The sequence below is a fragment of the Ochlerotatus camptorhynchus genome, unplaced genomic scaffold, assembly GCF_037179485.1.
Source record: "Ochlerotatus camptorhynchus isolate MF236.1 unplaced genomic scaffold, CSIRO-AGI_Acam_v1.1 ptg000324l, whole genome shotgun sequence".
Taxonomy (NCBI): domain Eukaryota; kingdom Metazoa; phylum Arthropoda; class Insecta; order Diptera; family Culicidae; genus Ochlerotatus; species Ochlerotatus camptorhynchus.
Genome location: NW_027040812.1, coordinates 6,884,124 through 6,900,732, shown reverse-complemented (window position 1 = coordinate 6,900,732; position 16,609 = coordinate 6,884,124).

Here is a 16,609-nt window from a genome sequence, read left to right as displayed (position 1 = left end):
TATCTGATCAGAACTATAGTTGCTTTCTCCACACAGTCTCTTTGCAATAGTCATCATAGTTACATATGATGGAACTCTACTCAGAAGTAACGTGGAATTCTCCTTCGAATTCAGAAGAAATTTGCCTCACACTAAACAGTCAACTCTTTTCCGAATTCTAAGACACTCAAGATTTCTAAAGTAATTGAGAATGCTAAGACAACTTTGATTTCCAAAGTACTTAAAGAAATGCTTGGAATTATCCAAGTCTTTTAAATTCTCCTTGAAAAGTTCAATAACTCCAAGTTAAAAAAAAATCTTGAATTTTTTAAAATTTTCTATAGTGTGCGGAATTCTTTCCGTGACCACAATCATCAGAAAATGTCGAAATTTTTCAAGCTTGATTGACCGCCCACGGTTGCTACTCTGTTACTGCTAGATCAGCTGTAATTACACAGTGATCCTCAATGTGTAAAAACTGGTGATCTTAAATTAGGCAATACCAGCGCCGGCCGCGCCCGAACACAGGTCAAGAAAGGAATGGGAAGGATTGTGTTGACATGACACTCGCTTTGATGGAAGCCGAGAACACCTCTGCACTTCCACGAGGAATCACTGGGATGTTGGATAAGAGGGTTGGGTTTGCAGCAGGGTTTGTTTTGGTAAACGATAAGCTGAATTGATGTCCTAACGATCATATAACGCGAAGGAGCTTGGAACTAAACCCACGGTCTTCTGCTCAGTAAGCAAAAACGTTTGCCACTAGGCAGACGAGCACCTTTGTAATCACCGAGTTGCTGTTATTACCATGTAGTCATATTAGCAAATAAAACGATTGACGAATCTTGAATGTGGATGGGCCTGAGATTAGACTCATGATGTTCTGCTTAGTAAGCAAAAACGGTTGCTCTAAGGCAACCGAGCCCCTCATATTTTTGTAGCCGTTGCTCAAATTTTTGTATCCATTCAAAACAGGAACCAACGAGAACAACGAGTTTCACAAAATACACGATACGCAAGCGATTTTACCATAAATCTCTTTGATATGTAAGGACCTGGGACCGCGTTTTTCTGCTCAGTAAGCAGGCCACTGTAACCGACGATCTTTCAAATCCGAAAACTAAAAACTACGAAAAAGTACTTAGGCCTTCATTAAGTTCCACTTTCACGCGATGTTCAATGACAGGGTCCTATCCAGGATTACATCTGAAAAATCCAAATCTGGCCAACGCCCACCTAAACCTGTTCTAATCCACCTGAAATGACTAACGAATGGAAGACTTTGACTACCCAGCCATGCAATAGTCTTATTCCGTGGCTTATGACAACTTGATGATTCTATTGCGCTCATCTTTTGGCACCACCCAGGGGAGACTTGGTCCTGTACCCATGCTTAACTTATCTCCATTCCACTCAACTACTCGCAATTTCTTGTGATATAGTGGGCGGAATATTATTATATGAGACAATTCAATGCAGACGTCTTTCCAAATTTGCCAGATCGACAGGTAATCGGTGAGTTACCACGATAGTTGCTATTCAACAACTCGACAACGTCCCATCGTCAACGCCTGCTATGAGAATTTCCCATTGCAGACGCCAACGAAATGACGTCATCGAGCTATCGATCAACTACCCTGGTTATCGCCTGGTACCTTATAGCACGATGCTAGGAGGCGAACCGGAAGAATCGATGAGCTACCTCTCCCCCTGGAACTTATCAGATTTTTATGATAGATGACCTAACAAAAATTCAAATGCAGAAAATTTATGTTAATGAATTATTTCAGATTGTAAATTGGGTTAATAATTAAATATCTAACAATTTCTCTAAAAATCTTTTTATAAGTCCTAGCAAAATAGAATTGTTGACTCGACCTACTCCGATTTGGTTGAAACTTGTTTGTTATGAGGGATGATTGACATTTTTGCAAAAATCCGGCTATTTTGGATCTAGTTTTTCAAAAAAAATTAGCACAGAAACGGCAGTCGTGCCGAGTTCTGTTCGAAATGACACCTAAGATTTTTTTTTCAATTAGTTTATTTGTTAGGCTCAAGGTTGCAAAGACTCATTTCAGCTAAAATAATGTTTTTCGGAATAATAAAACCAAAAGATGGCATGATGGCATGTTTTACTTGTAACTTACAAGAAGAGGTTACAAAGTATGCGTTGGAAACATAAAACCTGTAAATTTTGCTTTCTATGAGTCACAATCAGCGATTTGCTGATCGCTGAGTGAGTGAGTGAGTGAGTGAGTGAGTTTGTGAAAAATCGCTGACTGTGACTCTCATGAAGTGAAATAAACAGGTTTAATATGTCAAACACATTCTTTGCAACCTCTTCTTGTATGCTATCAATTCAAAATTTGATCATGGCATCTAATTATTCCATAATTTAGAAAAACATTGTTTTAGCTGAAATGAGTCTTTGCAACCTTGGTTAGGCTCAAATGTCTAAAAGGACTGCACTGAGCTGAAAAGCATTAAATAATTTTATAATTACAATACAGAATAAATAAGAAACATTGTTTATGAGTTCTTCTTACCCTTCCTTGGAGGCGACTTGAGTTAAGCGTGGAACTGCTCTACAGGCCTTTAATAATTAAAGTAGCAGTTTTCGCATTATTTTTTTTTATGAGAGGGTAAATTAATTACAGTGATTTAAAAATCTGGAATATATTCGAAAAATCTGGAAATAAAGGGGGTCCCTCTGTGTATCTGACTGAAAATCTGGAAAAATACAGATTAATCTGGAATACTGGCAACACCGGTTGTCATGCTTCTATTCCAGACTTTCCGCAGGCCGATCAATGCGCAATCCGAAAGCGATAAACTATTTTACGTGACGTCTTGATGACAGTTCCTGGCGGGCCACTCGAACGCGCTCGAGGCATTGTTATTGTTTACGTCTGATGTTTTTGTTTTGATTTTGGTTGTCAACAAATCGGCCCGCTGGTAAACGTCAAAATTGGTAAACAGAAAAAAAACAGCTGACTCGAAACGTATCGTAAAATGCCTTATGGTATCCTGTCTGTGTATGTGCGTGTAGACGTTTCGTTGTCACGGTGCATGTCTTCAAAAGTGCACAGGGAGAGTGGCGAGTTTCAAATTAGCAATTTATGGAAGAAGTTATTTCTAATTTAGCGTATGTCAATATATTTTTATATATTTTGTGTGGTGTGGTTTAAATAAACCAACATAACAATTGAAACGCTACATTCGGCCTAGTGACTATTTAGCTTGATGACCAGTTGGCCTAATTACCGTTTGGCCAAGTTACGTTTGGCTTAATTTCCATATGGTCTAATTTCCGCTTGGCCTAATTACCGTTTGGCCAAATGACTGTTTGGTAAAATGACCGCCACTCGCATGACTAATCCTACAATATTAGGGAAAGCATCGCTCAGAGTAGTCCAGAAGTCACACTGTGGTTTTTCTTTATACAAATCTTTGGCGGAAAAATAATTTGGTAGCTATTGAAATAATATAGCATCAGTAATTTGGTCAACATTTGTGACTGAACACGCAGGATGATGGCCAAATTTCTTCTAGTTGTGGATTTCCCCTCAAATGAGAACCACTGGAATAGGTTATCTGAGGCCCTAACCATCCACAAATTACTTCTAACTTGATTTCAAGTAGGAGAAAAATAAAGTTTAATTCGTTTAAGACCGATTTAGACTGCTCACGCATAATACATAAATTGTGTTGACTTAACTGAAATGATTTCTATTCTGAGAACATGTGTAGGCTTTTAAAGCACCACCAACGTAGAGGGCACCACGCGAGTTCGAGAGGAAACGTCAACCAAACCGTTTGTTTACATCACAAGAAGGATTTTTTACAACGCAAATTAAAGCATTTTTCATTAAACATCTTGCCAATTTTCATCAGTAATTGTCTTACTTTACGATTTTCCACACATCTGAACTGATTTGCACCTAAACTATTCACATACACACATTAGAATTTTCAATTTTTCTCAACAAAAATTTCTTAACACTAGCAGAATCCTCGCAAAAATGAAACAGAATTTCTAGCATCTCAGATTAATCAATTCATCAGGAAAAGTAAAAAAGTATTCCGCTTCATGTCTCACGGTAAAAATTTCTGCTCACAACACTCTTTTTGACGTTTTCATATTCACCACCAGAGATTCAATCGATCGCTTACTTTCTAATAACAAGGCGTATTCCGCTACGCTCCACGACTGTTACCATGGAACGATCCGGTTGTTCTTTCGCCGTACGAGGATCGCTGTGCTTTAATTCGTCTTTCAACATTGGCTGATAGAAGGATTCTTCTGCAACGGCTGTTCATATTCGACATTCTGGACAACAATGTAGATTGTGCTGAACTTCTAGGGAAAATCCAGTTCAATGCACCGGCTAGGCAGACGCGACAAAATGACCTTCTCCGTATTCCTCAGCATCAAACAGTCTACGGTCAAAACAATCCACTGGATGTTTGCTGCCGTCGTTTCAACGAATCGTGTGAAGATTATGATTTTAATATTTCGAAAACCATGTTTAAAAATAGGATTAGTTCTTTAACTAGACATTAATAATTCTGTCTGTGCGTTTTTATTATACGAAGACAAGTAAAAATAAATAAATAAATAAATAAATTCCTAGACGTAAACGTAGTCTATTCGGAAGTGAGCCCCACGATTCAACCCTGCATTCTGTTGGTCACTTTGAGGAAACCACAATCCCCTACCTCACCCTACTTTAACATCACCCAAAACCAAAACTCTACACTGTGGACTACGATTATAGCACTAAGTGAGAGTGGGGAGCCAAGAGAGAGGACTCTCTGTATAATCGGAGGGCGGTCGCATTAGGACATCTTCAAGGATCAATCGTGAATTTCTTTGGATAAGTTGAAGACCAACCACACAAACAGAGACTGGTAGGCCCAAAAACCCAACCTGGGTCCTCAACATCAACAGCCACCGGGTAGGAGGCCCGGTGTGACAATTTTAAATGTGTTCATTGTTTCCTGTTAATAGTTTCATGAATAATCGTAGTAATTGTATGCTAGTGTTTGTAAAGTTTATTGAGTGTTCCTGATTACCAATTTAGGCCGAAAAAACCTAACCATGGAACTACAACGGATGAACGACGAGACGGAATTCCAATAGAATCCCATCCCCAAGACAGCAAACACCTCACCCAGGTAACGTTCTTCCACTGGGTGCAATATCCCTACAGTTTTGGAGGACGGTTGACTTTAATACCAACATTACACTTGTTTCGGGAAACTACTTGCCGGATCGAATGGCAAGTCACACCGATAATTTTAACGCGATGGGAGAGCAAATACGGTTTTCGGACTAGCACAGAAACGTGTTATCGATTTGCTGGTCACTTATCAACTGACTGTATTTCACCTATCGGTTACACTTCTTGTGTGGATGAGCGAGATTGCGTGTATGATTGAGAGTGAGTGCTATTACGTGTATGTGTTATACAATTCAAGGTAAGTTTGGTTTGTTGAAGGTAAGGTTTAACATTTAGGTACTACAGGTTTAAATTCACTTTATTTAATTGATTTCAGGTATTCAAGAAACTTGCGGCAACAACACTATTTTACAAATAAATGTAAAAATTGAACATCAATCTTTGAACAATGATTTTCATGTAATATCGTGCGCTGAATCAAAAAATATAATCAAAAAAATCACAGTAGGATAGTTTTCGTGATACACATACAAACTTAAAATTCACTTTAAAAAAGTTCGTTTACCAAATTAAAGCTAAGACAATTTTTTTTCGATCAACTGAACATCAATTGTCATTGATATTAGTGGTATTTGTAGTTAATTTTTTTATATCTTGCGTTTTTCCAAGAAACGTTAAATTTCTGCTAAGTTTTTAAGCAGTATAAATAAAAATGTGTGTAGTGGTTGTACCACTAATATCAATGAAACATTACGTTGCAAAGATCGAAAGCAAATTTTGTTACCTCTAATTTGGCGTTAAAATAATTAATACAGCTTCATTACAGTCAGAGGTATTTGAATTTTAGTAAACAATTTTTTTTTAAAGTGAAAATTTATTTTTTAGTTATATTTCGAAAACTATCCTTCTGAGATTTCTTTTTACGCACGATTTTACATGGGAAATGACCATCAGCGTACAAAGTTCAAATATGCTGCAAACTAGTGTAATCTGTGTCAAATAGACCTAGATATCTTCACGAAAGCCCGCAACTCTAATTTTCCCGGCGAAGTTTTGCCCCCTTCAACCTAATTCCATGTACGCCTCTGCGTGGGCTACAATGTATGGTGGGTTTTCGCCGTGGGAAGCGCCTGACTTGTTCAGCACAACAAGGTGCTCTAATTGCAAAATATAGACAGCGGTAAATTCAAGTTGGCAATGGGCTTGACTTCCCAGAAGAAGCCATCGACATATGCATGCACCAAATGGCGTCCTTTTTCGAACCATGTAACTACCAAGGGGTGCTTCTCAATTCATCATAATTTCCAGTGTGTAAACTAATTGAAAGCATCAATATATCCTTCCTCTGCGCTGTTGACCGGGCCGCCCCCTCTTTCCCCCCCAATTATTCCCTACCATCGAAAGCCCAACGTCAACGCCGATTCCAATCTCTTGATGTGTGTATTTATGGTGGATGTAATAACTTTGTGTGGATTCTGTTCTTCCTCTATCGCTTTTTACGGAAGGCTGCTTTTGGGGCAAGGGTTGTCCGAAAATTAACACCAAACATCAGTCCAAACCGGCCGAATGCAACCGCTTGATCAACCCTCTTAAATAACGCACCCATTCCCATCAGTCAGACGTTTGTGCTCAACACATGGTCCAATAATCAGATAATTCACGCTCTTGTTTTGCAAAGTCCCCTTCCTTCAATATTGATGGGTTCTCTTGCCTAAAACTTGCCCCAAAGTGTATCCTCCAGATCACATTACACTTTCATAGTCCACATTGCTGCTGCCTGCTGCTGCTGTTGCTGTAGTCTGTCTGCATGACAATGCGGATGAACCCAACTGCAACAACAACAGCAGCTGGGGATGCATCCAGAACTTCCACACTTTCCGCCTGGATCGTTGCCATCGCCATCGCCATCGTCCACCGGCACCGTAGAATAGGGATAATATTTTGTATGGATTCAAATTAAAAGCCAACCATCCGTTGCCGCTGTGTTGCTTCCTCTTGTGTCGCTCGGGCTTTCCCCAAACTCCTTCATGCTCGCAATGCATTCAGACCCACTGCAGTATGGTAGAGACCAGAAAACGACTAACCGATTCACTGTACCTACCTAGGTTTGCGGTTTAGAACCAGAGTGAAAATGAGAGTACATCATCAATTGGCATTAACAAGGAGCCTCGGTGGTAAGAGGTATGAGTTGTGCAGTTTGTGCATTTTCGATAGTTGTTGCAACTACAGTACAGTTTTATGGTAACGGTCTATTCCAGAACTCAAGCAACCAAATGTGTAAGTGTTTATATGCTGTGTTTGAGTAAAAGAGCGGTTGTAAGGATGAGTAAATGAAAAAAGCAGACTATGGACTGGGATGGGCAGGATATGCGTACTGATCTGCCTATTGTTTTTGGGTATAAGATCTGGAAAATGAATGTCATTGTTTACAGTGTTGTTAAATCGGATAATATGTGACTTTTTATGATTTGTTTTTAAACAGGGGAAATGAATGTAATATCGGCTTGAATGCCCCTAATATGGGCCAATACATAAACTCAGCAATCGACTAAATTTTCAATAGCGACCAAAAATATTCATTAGTACTGTCCCAATGACGCGTTCACACTGAAGATCCGAGAGATGTCGCCCCTTCAGTGGTAGGAAAATCTTTTTTGCAGTATGGAGAATATCAGAAAATCCACGATTTGTGACTAAACATGCTTTCACAGAAGGAAACAAATAAAGGAGTGTTTACCTTATCACCATAGTAATGTACTCGTGCAATTTTTCTGCACCTAAAACTGCCGATAAAGACGATAATGAATAAAAACTGAAAATTTTCATGCATTTCCAAATGGTTTCCTACCATTCCCATACATTCGAAAGTGACTGGCCCTCTGGATGTGGATGATATCAAAAACAATAAAACATGATTAATTGATAAATAGCAGATTTTTAGCGATGGGCCCAATCTAAGATCCATAGGTCAACATTAGAGCCATTTCCTCCATGTAGTTTTTTTCACTTTGTTTTGTTCGAACGCAACTGAGGATTATCCAAGACCAGAATCCATGTTTCTCCTTGAGGAACGCTTTGAAACATATCGGAACGGTTATTAGATCGTCATTTGGTCTTAGAGTCATGTAGATATACATTCCCGATCATACGTTTGGGGTCACCCTTAAAAAAACATGTACAGGGTGATTCGGAGTAACTGTCACCGATTTCACATGTGAGCACTTCTCAATGAGTAAAATGGGTGTATGTTCCAGTATTTTTTTTTTAATGTGTGGAAATGTCAGCTTGTATTGAAAGTAGGATTAAAAATTAAAATTGTTTTCGATTTCAAGCAGCCATGCACGTGAGAATTAAGTTCGATTTCGTATCTTTTAGAAGCTGAAATCTCTTCGAGTTAATGAAATATATATTTTCGCACATTACAGGGGTGGAAAGGAATTATGCTTGGAAAATCTGTTCAATATCTGGGCTTAAACGCTTTGCCAAAACACCAGAGGTGCTTGAACTAAAACGTGTGTGCCAGCTATGATTCATTTTCAAGACATTTGTGGATGGTAGTTAAGGTAAAGTTAGAGAGATTTGAAATTCTATAACTGTAGGTCAAAGAATTAATATTTTTTTTTTTTTTTTTTTTTTACATTGGAGGCGAACCAGCCCAAGGCTGAAAGCCTCCTTAATAAAGCTAAATAATAATAATATTTTTTACAATTTTGTATAGTAAAACTTCTCTCAAAGTTACAACATTTTCCAAAATTCACATTGCATATTCATGACTGATTTTCTAAAAATTGATTCGGCCAAATTTTGAGTTTAAATAGAAGTAGAACACTTATTCTAATCCAATTGAGGGGGTTAGGAGGAAAGGGCTGAAAATCGATGACCAGCGCCATCTTGAAATCAAAGATGGCAGCTGCCGATTTCAGAAAAAGTGCGAAATACTACCAAATACCCTTTAATATCGCAATGACGTCTAGAGACCGAAAATCGATGTCCAGCGCCATCTTGAAATCAAAGATGGCGGCTCTCAATTTCAGACAAAGTGGGAAAAACTGTAAAATACTTTAAAATATGGATATATTCGGAACAAAGACGACGTGCAGATGCCGAAAATTAGAATGCCGTCTATTGTTGGGTATTTGACAGTTTTTTAAAAACAGAGATTCCAAAATTGCGTCGAACATGAAGGATATTTGACAGTATTTACACAGACAAACAGACATTACTCTCGCAAGTTGTTCATCGAACAAGCATTTAACGGTCAATTTAAACGTATCGTAGTTGGTAGTACCGCCACTTGTGACACGCATAGTCATTTCCCTTGAGTTTGACGTTTACACACTACCGCCATCTGTTCAGTGTACTACCCACCACAGTGTACTCAACAGATGGCGGTAATGTTTTAGCGACGATGTTTCACAGTGAGAAATATTCAATGTGTTATGTCTGTTTGTCTGTGGTATTTATATATTTTTCTGAAACCGGAAGCCGCCATCCTGGATTTCAAAATGTTGTCGGACATTGATATTCGGCATCTACATGTCGCACAGAGGAGTAACTGGAACAAAAACCTGGCCAAAATAAGAAAACAAGATTTTCTTGATTTTTCATGCTTCTATATATTTTTTTATATATTTCAATATATGCAGCATAAAGTGGCAACGGAATAAAAACGTTACATTTTGTTTACAAATTTTGAGACGTGTTCAAAAACTGAAGAAATTCGAAGCTTCTTGTTTTCCAAAAAGTAACCATGTAATAATTACGCCTACCAGATATAAACAATTTGAACAAGAGGTAAGTGTTATAATAAAATGGGTACGTTGGGATATTTTCTAACAAGTTATGAGATAAAAACCTTTAAATTTATATAATGTCTTATTTTTTCAACAATATGAAAAAAATGTATTTTATATGCTTTTTTGTGCTGTTTCAGACTTGAAAAAGTTGTAGAATCTTGCGCGATCAGATCATATAATCTATGGACAAATGAAAGTTCACGTTATTATGAACACATTGGCATTAGAATCTCGTCCGGAGTCGTCCGGATTGGCGATTGCGAGCCATTTGAAAATGGCATGTTTTGCATCATTTCGTGGCAAAATTTTATCCCTTTATAAGGTCATACTTCTAGAAAACTTCCGTAGCACAACGGTTTTCTGCAGATACCTATGACAAACTAACCGAGTAATACTTCTGTCCTTCTTTAATCTATTACATCAATTGTGGTACTAGATTAAAATTACACTTCAGTAAACTACTCCCGGTTTGATACCCATGGCCATCATTTACTAATGTTGCTAAGTTTTTAAATCTAGTACCTCAATTGATGTACTAGCTTAAAGGAGTGTAACGTTAGAAAAACCATGTTTATTTTTTATAATTTAAGGTTAGAGTAAGGTTTCTTTGCCTTGTAATTCAATGTTTATCACAGACCGTTTACCCCATAAAGTATTTCACTTTTCATGTAGAAACTGTAAATTTTGAAAATTAGCGAGTGCCATTTGGTTGTAATACTCTCTCATACACACACACACACATTTACCCATTCGATTTTACATACAAATAGGCTCGTTCAAGCTAAACTAGCAGAGCGTCATAGAGATTTTCATGTCCGGTTGTATTGGTGCGATATGTGAGAGTATGTTAGTGAATATCCGAGGAAAATACATAACAAATCGATGTCAAACTCATTTTGACCCATCTACTTTCATACATTTTTTAGGTTAGCCAGAGGAAAATAATAAACAACTTTACACGGCGTTGCTCCCGCTAGTGTGCGTGCGTTAAACGTCACTAATCTCTATAGCTGGCGATAACGAATGAAAATAAAGCAGAATCTGTGCACGGTAACCGCAAACTACTTAATATTCAATACAAAGATTCTAACTAATCGAACGTAAGAAATCGCAAGTTATGTTATTAAAACTTTCGTTATTTTTTATAATTTTTTTATTTCAGGGCAATGATTCTTGGCTAATTTCTTTACTTTTTTTTGTTAAATAATCCTTATATTAAGCAGAAGAATAAAAAAAATCCTACTTTCAAAACCCATTACTTATTTTATTCGTATGGATGATGAAAGGCCAGATATGCACTGCTAAGTAGATGCTTTAAAAAATTTAAAGTTAACAGAAGTCTAAAAACCTATTATTATTAAATATTTTAATATATATTAGCAGAAAATTGCTCAAAACCAGTGAATATAATTTTGGCCAGGTTTTTGTTCCAGTTACTCCTCTGTGTGTCGTCTCAAAAAATCAATGGTCGCCATCTTGCATTAAAATATGGCGACATACATTGTAGTACTTAGCCGGCGCCGGTGGTGTAGTGGTAAGCGTGACTGCTTTCTCACCCCAATGGGTCTGGGTTCAATCCCAGTCGAGGTCGGTGGGATTTTTCTAAGGCATAAAAATCTCTGGTCACGTCTTCCTTCGGAAGGGAAGTAAAGCCGTTGGTCCCGGCCCATGTGTGTTTGAATGGGTGCGATATCCTACGCAGGTGTGGAAACTGCCTTCCTGTACATTCGATTGCCGTCAATGGATGGCAATCGATGTCCGTCGGTGATTGGCTCTAGATTGCGGAACAGAGACCGACGTTAAATAAAGGAAAAAAAAAAACATTGTAGTACTTGTTCCGAAAATACCCACATTGTAGGGTATTTGGCATTTTTTCCGATTCTGAGAGCCGCCATCTTAGAGAAAAACCTTAAGCCCAATCTGTCTATTGCAAATGGCATATACGTGGCAAGAGTGCCACCCCTTATGGGGCGAAATGGAGTGAAACAGATTAAATCTTGCACAATAACTTGCTTTTCTTAAGCATGTTAGTAACCGCAGTTATTGTTTATTAAATTATTGAGACCATTTACTTGTCTATTTACTGAATTTTGCACTAGCAAATATTTCTAAGAGTCTGGAACGTAGAAACACTCTAGATCGAGAATAAAACAATATTGTCATAAGTTTGCTATGTACACTCCCGAGCATAGGTTTGGGGCCACCCCTTGAGAGGCGTGTAGGGGTTTTTAGCTCTTGTCTCTGCCATTTTGTGGCCGATGTGTATGTGTATGTGTTCCGGATGCGACCTCGAGAGTTCCATGGATCTCGGGTGAAGCGTACCGTGATGGGGGAGTATGAACGTTCAAACCAAAACGACCTCAAATTATAAACAGCTTTCGGGGATGCCGTTTTATTTGCATTGCTTTGCTGCGTATGCAACCACTCGACGAACACTTGAAGAAATATTATTATTTAAAAAATTATTTTCAGCTGTTCAATGATGAAACATCTTTTGAGTTCGTTGATGACGGAACATCGTTGGATTTATAACGTAATATTAGTTTTTCTGAGCCTTCACTCAAGTTAGATCCATTGTTTTAAATAAGATAAGTTTATTTTCAGATCGTTGAATATTTGAATACATGACATCATTAGATTTACATAATAATAATACACTTTTTTTCAGTTTTCATTCAAGCGGGATGTGTGGATTTTAATTATTTAAGCTTGCTTTCAGCTCTTCGATGATGAAAGAGCTCTAGGATTATGTTATAATATTTCATTTATATTATTGAATTTTGCATTTTATTATAAATATTGACTTTTTCAGCTTAGAGATGAACTAGCCTACAGAAGTTAAAGTTAAGTTAAAGTTAAGTTAAAGTTAAGTTAAAGTTAAGTTAAAGTTAAGTTAAAGTTAAGTTAAAGTTAAGTTAAAGTTAAGTTAAAGTTAAGTTAAAGTTAAGTTAAAGTTAAGTTAAAGTTAAGTTAAAGTTAAGTTAAAGTTAAGTTAAAGTTAAGTTAAAGTTAAGTTAAAGTTAAGTTAAAGTTAAGTTAAAGTTAAGTTAAAGTTAAGTTAAAGTTAAGTTAAAGTTAAGTTAAAGTTAAGTTAAAGTTAAGTTAAAGTTAAGTTAAAGTTAAGTTAAAGTTAAGTTAAAGTTAAGTTAAAGTTAAGTTAAAGTTAAGTTAAAGTTAAGTTAAAGTTAAGTTAAAGTTAAGTTAAAGTTAAGTTAAAGTTAAGTTAAAGTTAAGTTAAAGTTAAGTTAAAGTTAAGTTAAAGTTAAGTTAAAGTTAAGTTAAAGTTAAGTTAAAGTTAAGTTAAAGTTAAGTTATAGTTAAGTTAAAGTTAAGTTAAAGTTAAGTTAAAGTTAAGTTAAAGTTAAGTTAAAGTTAAGTTAAAGTTAAGTTAAAGTTAAGTTAAAGTTAAGTTAAAGTTAAGTTAAAGTTAAGTTAAAGTTAAGTTAAAGTTAAGTTAAAGTTAAGTTAAAGTTAAGTTAAAGTTAAGTTAAAGTTAAGTTAAAGTTAAGTTAAAGTTAAGTTAAAGTTAAGTTAAAGTTAAGTTAAAGTTAAGTTAAAATTGAGTTAAAGTTGAGTTAAAGTTAAGTTAAAGTTAAGTTAAAGCTAAGTTAAAGTTAAATTAAAGCTAAGTTAAAGTTAAGTTAAAGTTAAGTTAAATTTAAGTTAAAGTTAAGTTAAAGTTAAGTTAATGTTAAGTTAAAGTTTAGTTAAAGTTAAGTTAAAGTTAAGTTAAAGTTATGTTAAAGTTATGTTAAAGTTAAGTTAAAGTTAAGTTAAAGTTAAGTTAAAGTTAAGTTGAAGTTAAGTTATAGTTAAGTTAAAGTTAAGTTAAAGAGTTAAAGTTAAGTTGAAGTTAAGTTAAGTCAAAGTTTAGTTAAAGTGAAGTTAAAGTTAAGCGAAAATTAAGTTAAAGTTAAGTTAAAGTTAAGTTAAAGTTAAATTGAAGTTATGTTAAAGTTTAGTTAAAATAAAGTCAAAGTTCAATTAAGTATCAATTTATATTCTGTTTATACTCACGAGTGCCTTTGTGTGCGTGTGTATGCGTGCGTTTTTGTGTTTGTGTACCTATTATAAATCACTACAATCAGCATTAGTTTACCAAAAACGATCCCTGCTGCTGCAAACCTTTCCCCACATCCAACATCCCAGTGATTTCTCGTGGAAACGCAGAGGATTTCTCGGTTTCCTTCACAGCGAGTATCACGTCAACACATTCCTTCCCATTCCCTATTGGACCTGCATTCGGACACGGCCAGCGCTGGTATTGCTAAATATAAGATCTTCAGTTTTTACACATTGAGGATGAATGTTAGTCACAAACATCATCTGTTGGTTCTCTGTGTAATTGCAGCTGATCTGGTAATAACAGAGTAGCAACCGTGGGCGGTCAATAATGCTAATGCTAATGCTAATGTTGAGAGCCGCTATCTTGGATTTCAAAAATGGTGTCGGACATCGATTTTCGGCATATACACGCGTCCTGAACCGAAAATATAGATATTGTAAAATTTGACAGCTTTTCAGAAATCAACGGCCGCCTTCTTGGATTCCAAAATGGCTTCAGACATCAATTTTCGGGATGTACACGTCGACCCAGTTCTGAAAAATATCTATATTATAGGGTATTTGACAAGTGTTCACTCGGCTGTCGACAAAAGCAGGCCACTCTCGATGTGTGCTACGCGATCGTCTGTTTTCTCGGCAGCAACCATTGTGTGGTCCTCCTCATTGTTCTTCATCAGCAGTTCTTTCGGTCGATGCGTCGTCGACTTTGGAAAGCAACCGTTTCGTGATGAGTGTGTGAGTGCTGACCACGTTTTGCGTCCATTGCTGCAATGGACGCGCTCTGACCCTCGTTGGCGTACAACAATTTGCCATACAATGAAACCACTGGAAGCGGCTCCAGTTCTGATGGAAGAGGCTTTTTGGATAGCGGAAGATAAAGTGTTTATTGTGTTGTACCTTTCTATAGTTTTAAGATGTATTGTATAGTGACCAAGAATCCTCGGCTCTGTAAAGTTAATTCGGTTGAGCCTTATCAAATAAATTAATAAACAAGGGTATTTGACAGTTTTTCTGAAGTCACTAGCCACCATCTTGGATTCAAAAATGGCGTCAGACCTCGATTTTCGGGATGTACGCGTAGTACTTGTTCCGAAAATACCCAAATTTGATAGTTTTTCTGAATCTGAGGGCCGCCATATTGGATTACAAAATAGTGGCACACATATATTTTTGGGATGTACACGTCGAACCCGTTCCGTAGATACCTTTATTTTTATTTTTCAGAATCTGAGAGCCACCAAGTTGGATTAAAAACTGGCGTCGGACATCGATTTTCGGTCTCTAGACGTCATCTCGATTCCGAAAACATACATATAAAAGGGTATTTGCTGTATTTCCCACTTTTTCTGAAATCGGCAGCCACCATCTTTAATTTAAAGATGAAGCTGGACATCGATTTTCAGTCTCTAGACGTCATCTCGATTCCGAAAACATACATATTGAAGGGTATTTGCTGTATTTTCCACTTTTCTGAAATTTATTTATCGATTTATGGATTTTAGACGTCATCCTTATTCCTGAAATACCCATATTGAAGGGTATTTGGTAGTTTTTTTTTCACTTTTTCTGATATCGGAAGCCGCCATCTTTGATTTCAAGATGCCGCTGGGCATCGATTTTTGTTCGCTAGACGTCATCTCGATTTCGAAAATGTACATATTGAAGGGTATTTGGCAGTATTTCCCACTTTTTCTGAAACCAGAAGCCGCCATCTTGGATTTCAAAATGGCGTCAGAAACCGATTTACCGATTTTAGACATCATCCTTTTTTCCCACTTTTTTTTAAATCGGCTGCCGCCATCTTGGATTTCAAGATGGCGCTGGGCATCAATTTTTCGGTTTTTAAAGGTCAGCCCGATTCTAGAAATATCCATATTGAATGGTATTTGGCAGTATTTCCCACTTTTTCTGAAATCGTTAGCCGCCATCTTGAAATACCGATTCCGTAAATACCAATGTTCAAGGAAATTGACATTATTTCCGGCCTTTTTTTTTAAATCCGACCTCCGTTTTAGAATGGATGGTTTCTTGTCGTGATGCTCCTTTTTAAATGACCTATAGTACTTTGTCTCAGGGAACAGTATGAGTGACATATGACTAGAATAGATAGTCGCGACTGGATGGATTCTTGATTTTGTCGTGGTTATCTTGTCGTGCGACAATAAATTGTTGTTTGACGAGATTTTTTCCACGATGACCATTTTTAAATTACCTTGTCGTGCGTCAATGACAGCTTAGCGGACCACTCTTGATAAGATTTATAAGGTATGTTTTAGAATCACAATAAAGCTGTCTTAAAACCTTTTGTAAGAAAGCCCTATAATCTACAAAAGGTCCTCATAGCCTCTTTAAGAGTAATATTGTATTCAAGTAGTTTTATTACTATTTGGTGAAAATCAGTTATAAATCCAATTTAATTTTTATTGCTTCAATGCAACCGCCATAAATTAGTTTGTTGTTGTTCTGTTCTGCTGAAACTTTTTTTTTCCATATGATAATGTTTAGCTGTAAAAATAAGTTTGAGTGTTGGTGTCAAGATCACCATGCAATCAATTATTCGTGTATATCATTTTATCAATTTATCGT